Source organism: Oryctolagus cuniculus, chromosome 5 (genome assembly GCF_051225735.1).
Source record: "Oryctolagus cuniculus isolate XC-2025 breed Fujian yellow rabbit chromosome 5, ASM5122573v1, whole genome shotgun sequence".
Lineage (NCBI taxonomy): Eukaryota > Metazoa > Chordata > Mammalia > Lagomorpha > Leporidae > Oryctolagus > Oryctolagus cuniculus.
The window spans coordinates 57253610-57259795 of NC_142871.1; the positions used below are offsets into that span (position 1 = coordinate 57253610).

The 6186-nt window shown below is 51.2% G+C and overlaps 1 pseudogene; it reads right to left on the reverse strand.

Annotated features, from left to right (window-relative positions):
- Positions 1-3094: 3094 nt before the first annotated feature.
- Positions 3095-3423, reverse strand: LOC149126508 (transmembrane protein 250 pseudogene; annotated as a pseudogene).
- Positions 3424-6186: the final 2763 nt, after the last annotated feature.

A 6186-nucleotide genomic window follows, 5' to 3' on the forward strand; every position in this document is an offset into this window, starting at 1 on the left:
CCCCGCCCCGCTACGGGGGTCGTTCCCTCTAGTCTCCTCTCTCCACTTGCCTGCCGGTGTCTCGGGCTATTGAGGTTCGGCTCACCTCGCGTTCCAGCGCTGGTGTGTTGAGTCTGCCGCTGGTGTCCCGAACTGTGGGCTCCCACGCTCTCCACGCAGGTCCGCTCCCCTTCCAGCGCTGATGTGTGGACTCGGAGCCCTGGACGTCCCAAGTCTCCCCGCTGTTGTCTGTGTGGCACGCACTCCCCTTCGAGCACTGGCGCGCAGAGCCTGTGGCTTGCGCAGCTCGGTCCCGCGGCTCGGCCTTGTTCTCCCAGTAGGTCCTCCGATTTACGGCCACTCAATCCAGAAGAGTTTCCTCTGCAATAATTTCCTGATTCTTTTTTCTGAGGCTACCGTAACTCCCCTTTTATTAAACTAAATTTTCCCGGACTATCGGTGCGCGCCCTCACTATTCTGCCATCTTGGCTCCGCCCGAAATCTTTACTTAATAAATGCTAAATTGATCTTCTGTATATAAAGATAATTGAAAATTAATCTTGGCCGGCGCCGCGGCTCACTAGGCTAATCCTCCGCCTTGCGGCGCTGGCACACTGGGTTCTAGTCCCAGTCAGGGCACCAGATTCTGTCCCGGTTGCCCCTCTTCCAGGCTAGCTCTCTGCTGTGGCCAGGGAGTTCAGTGGAGGATGGCCCAGGTCCTTGTGCCCTGCACCCCATGGGAGACCAGGAGAAGCACCTGGCTCCTGCCATCGGATCAGCGCGGTGCACCGGCCACAGTGCGCTGGCTGCGGTGGCCATTGGAGGGTGAACCAACGGCAAAGGAAGACCTTTCTCTCTGTCTCTCTCTCTCTCACTGTCCACTCTGCCTGTCAAAAAAAAATTAAAAAAAAAGAAAATTGATCTTGATGTGAATGGAAGGGGAGAGAGAGTGGGAGAGGGGAGTGTTGTGGGTGGGAGGGAAGTTATTGGGGGGGAAGCTATTGTAATCCATAAGCTGTACTTTGGAAATTTATGTTCATTAAATAAAATAAAATATAAATAAGAAAAGATATCATGTTGAGTGAAATAAGCGGAATAGAGGAAAAAAAAATACCTCTTGTTCTCCCTTATATGTAAGAGCTATAATTTAAAAAGAAAAAAATTGAAAACCTCAATCTGAACACAGAAAGTTTGTTACTGGAGGCTGGAAGGAGTGAAAGGGAAAACAATTTTTTTTTTGGTTGTTTGTTGATTGGTTTTACACATTTAACAAAAAAAAAAAGTGGGCCGGCGCCGCGGCTCACTAGGCTAATCCTCCGCCTAGCGGCGCCGGCACACCAGGTTCTAGTCCCGGTCGGGGCGCTGGATTCTGTCCCGGTTGCCCCTCTTCCAGGCCAGCCCTCTGCTGTGGCCAGGGAGTGCAGTGGAGGATGGCCCAGGTGCTTGGGCCCTGCACCCCATGGGAGACCAGGAAAAGCACCTGGCTCCTGGCTCCTGCCATCGGATCAGCGCGGTGCGCCGGCCGCAGTGCGCCGGCTGCGGCGGCCATTGGAGGGTGAACCAACGGCAAAGGAAGACCTTTCTGTCTGTCTCTCTCTCTCACTGTCCACTCTGCCTGTCAAAAAAAAAAAAAAAAAAAAGTGGGTTTAATGCAAGTGGTTGCCTTCACAAAGAATTTAACAGGCACTTGAGACCCAGAATTTCGGGTGTCTAATAGGTACAGTCACTCTTTACTGCCACATTTATGTTCAAGGCTGCACAGGCAGACCACAGCCATACTGTGTCGGGTCCTTCACTCTCAGCAAAGGGGTGTTGGTGGTTCTGAGGACCATGAGCTGATTAACCAAACAAAGCTTTAAGGAAACAGCATAATTTAGTGTAAAAGAGTCTGTGCAGCAAGCAGTGGGACCAGTCATAGAAGTCCCCAACTGCTCACCAGTTCTGCAGACCCACGTCTTCTACCAAGCTCCATGTCCAACCCTGAGTGGGGTGATGCAGTGTTGGCCTACTTGCCATCCTTGTGTCTCTGTCCAACGCCAGAGCACTGTGTCCTCTGACTCGCCAAAAGGCCCATGTGGCCACCTGCCATAGCACCATGATGACCACCATGCCCACATGGCATAGAAGTAGAAGAGTCTGGAGTTCCCTCCTCTGGGTGCCTTCCCTGCACCTGTCATTTTGCTTATTACTGCCTAGACAGTAGCGACCAGGGCAGGGACGCAGGAGAGGCGAGCCCTCGGGTTGCAGAGACCCAACTTCGGGGTGCGGCCATCATTCTGAAGGGACTGTTCCTGTCTTCTTGAGCACCTCAGGGATCGCTGACATCTCTTGGACTTGCTCAAGACAGGAAAATGTCAATTCTAGCTGTTCCCTCAAATAAAAAATAGACTAAACACATACACACACACACACACACACACACACCTGCCAAGCCAGAAAGGAGTTGAGGTGCTCCCCCATAAACCCACACTGAAGAGTCTAAGCACCGCTCAGTCCTTTCCAGACCCGCCCTCAGCTGGTGCCCTGGGCTCCCGCGTTCCTGCAGGCAGGTCCCCGCTGAGGGCATCTGTGGCTCCCTGCTGGACTGTGTCTGAGCACACTGAGGTGGCCCTAAAGCCTGGCAGGGACTTGGGACCCACAGGGCCTCTCAAGGTGACAGAGGGTGTCTGGGAGCTGAGCCAAGACTCAGGCGGCCCAGGGTGGAGTAAGCTTTGTGGCAGGGTGATGTATGCTAAAGCTCCCGGGCAACAGCCTCTCCACGTCCAAGGGTGTGCAGGGTGGACTACGGAGGGGGAGGTCACACAGAGGCTATGGAAGTGCAGCCTGGACAGGCGGGCACTGCACAGGGCACCTGAAACATGGCAAACAGCAACCGCAGGCAGGTGGCCAAGGGGGTCGCCGCATAGGAACGCGCACACAGACAGAGTCACAAGCAGAGATCCAGCCAGGGACAGTGTCTTCGTTCCAAGAAAGCCTCAGTTCTTTTCTCTCCAGGGCAGGAGCTGAGGCGGCACCGCCTCTCTCGTGCTGTGGACCACCCCCGTGGGAGCGGGTAGAAAACAGACAGTCCTGACCGGCCCCACTCCATCCACAGACGACCCGGTACCCGGCGCTCTCACACGTCCACGACTATCAGGGTGCGCCAGCACAGGCCCCCGACCAGCAGCACTGTTACGTGGATGCCCTAGACCTGCAGCTCTTTCTGAGGCGGAAGTCCACGCGCCGGCGGCCCGGCAGCAGCAACAGCAGCAGCAGCAGCAGCAGCTGCTGCTGCAACTTGAGCTGGAAGCAGAACCCGCCGCGCGCGCCCAGGCGCTGCAGGCAGAGGAGCTCCTGTGCTTGGTGCGCGCCAGGTGGGAGGTGCGCAAGTGCCCGCAGGCTGCATGCAGGCAGGCAGGTGGTCGGGCCACGGAAGAAGCGCCCCAGCCGCGGGATGGGCATGACCCGCACTAGTTCGCGGTGGCTGCGGCAGTGTCCCGCCAGCGGTCGGCGTAGGTGTCTTTGGCGCCTCCGCCTGGGAGTCCGAGCCGTAGGGGAGGCAATGGCTCAGCGCCCTCTGTGCTGTGGCACCAGAATCCCGCACCACCCAGCAGGTCCGTGGGGCCCACAGTCTCCGCTGTCCAACCGAGATCCCGCAGCCGGACTGCAAGGAACGCCCGGGCCTACGAAAGCATTGATTTAAGGAAAAAAAAAAAAAAAAAAAATCGGGGAAGCTGGATGTGGTGTATTTGTTGGCGACCAAAATACTAATATGGTATGTTAATAATAGGGGAAGTGGAGGTGAGAGGTATATAAGAACTCTGTAGTACTGCCACAGAATTTTTGTCTTGTAAATTTTAAAACTATTCTGAAATAAAATGCTAAAAATTCTTAGTCGTACTTTGACAGCCTTTGCATTTGTTCAGTGCGTGCTCTGGGCTTGGAATTTTCTTTGCCATTTAAAGGATTTTTTTTTCAACCAATTCTTTTCAGATAATTTTGACCAAATCTTTATATATCTGATATGTGAATCGTAGGTTTTGATTTTATTTATATCCTGTGGGTCTGTGCGGTTGCTAAGGTTTCACACCCATCATTCGTGCCCCCTTCTTCCTACTCTGATATTAGTGATACACTTCTCCACATTGCCATCCTTCTGTGATGGCACCCCATCCCTCAACTGGAGGATCATGTGGTCCTGATTATCCTAACAATGCTTCTCAGAATTTTTTTGTCATATGAGAAATATGGAAAATGATAGTGTCTGTATGGTTCTATGAGATAAATGGTCAGTCCGACTGGAGATGACTGGCCAGATATGACAGTGGCTCCTAGGCAGGAACAGATGGTAGTCCCACGGACTGAAGAGGTCAGTATCTCTACCCTTGCAACCTATTCTCTACATAAGGTGAAAAGCTATGGACTCTAAACCAGGAAGTGCATATTCCTCCCATGGGCATAGTTACCATTTCAGGGTGAACCAGTGATAAAGACTGGCCAGAAGAGATGAAAAGAAGGACCCACCTACTTTCTCGCCTACATTAGCCAATCCAACAGCAGCCTGAAGATGGAGCCTATTCTGAGGACGATAGAAAAACTAACCCTGAGGAACTTGGTCTCTGTCGGAATTGCTCAGCCCATTCTAAGAGCAGAATATAGAATTCTGTTCTAGGTTTGGAACACTGAGTTTCAATAACTACCTCAGAAATCTTATGGTGTGGAATTGAGAGGGTCTTGGGGCAGGAGATAGAAGAAGTCAACTGTTAGTTATGCACAGATGGGAAGACCAGGGTATGAAGAGTGGCATCCGACCGGAACTGGAAATCAAGGAAATTAGAAAGTCAGTCACTGCTTATAAGTGTCTCTGGGATGCAAAACAACGAGAGACTTTTTTTTTTTTTTTTTTGCCTCTGTTCTCTCCTTTGGTGACAGGGCTCACAGAAGTGTGCCACCTCTCTTCCTCTGGACAGCAGCACTACATGATGGTCATGGAAATCCCATGAGATTGTGTGGGCATTTGGCCCATAGTTAAGACGTCCTACTCCCACATCAGAGTGCCTGGAGTTGATTCCCTGCTCCAGCTCTGAATCAACTTCCTGCCCATGCAGACTCTGGGAGGCAACAGGTGATGGCTGAAGAAGTAGGTGGGTCCCTGCCACACACTCAGGAGAGCTGGACTGAATTTTGGGCTCATAACTTTGGCCTTGCCAAGTCTTAACTGTTGTGGACATTTGGAAAATGAACCAGGAGATGAGGGAGTTCTCTTTCTTGTTCTCACTTCAAAAAAAATATCATTTAAGATAGTTGCCTCCTCCTCAAAGGTTAAGTCCAGGGTTCTCCCAAAGACTTCAGGTTTTTTTTTTTTTTTTATAGGCAGAGTTAGACAGTAAGAGAGAGAGACAGAGAGAAAGTTCTTCCTTCCGTTGGTTCACCCCCCCAGATGGCCGCTATGGCCGGCACACTGCACTGATCAAAGCCAGAAGCCAGCTGCTTCCTCCTGGTCTCCCATGCGGGTGCAGGTGCCCTCCACTGCCTTCCAGGGCCACAGCAGAGAGCTGGACTGGAAGAGGAGCAACCGGGACAGAATCTGGCGCCCCAACTGGGACAAGAACCCGGGGTGCCAGTGCCACAGGCGGAGGATTAGCCTAGAGAGCCGTGGTGCCGGCCAAGACTTCAGTCTTAAAAGGGTCACACAGGTCTGCAGTTAAATGGGCTGAACCCCTGGATAGGAAGGGTGTTATCACTGGGAGCAAAGGGCAGTGCCTCATTAGTTGTAATGTTGCCCATCATTACAGACATCAGTTTTCAAAGATGGCTGTCATGACACTTTCAATCATTATTGTTTTCTTAAATTTGACCTTAGTATGGTACCCATCGAGTAGTGGGCTCTGTGTCCCCTTTCCTTAAATTTGAATACAGCTTTTGACTGCCTCACTTAAGAGAGTGCTGTAAAAGTGAAGTTACTGTGATGTCTGAGACAAAATTATAAAAATGCATTCTCTTCAACTTCACTCTTTTGTCATGCTCATTCTTGGAACTCATCAACCCATACTGTGAGAAATGCTAAGCGATTACCGAGAGTGTCGAGGTACCTTTCCACAAATAACTTGTTATTTAATTAGTTTTAAAAATTCAAACTATACAGTGAAGAACCTTGATGGTTCTTCTAACCCTCACCAAGTTATCAAAGTTAACATGACCAATAATGGGCCTCTTGATGTGTTTCAC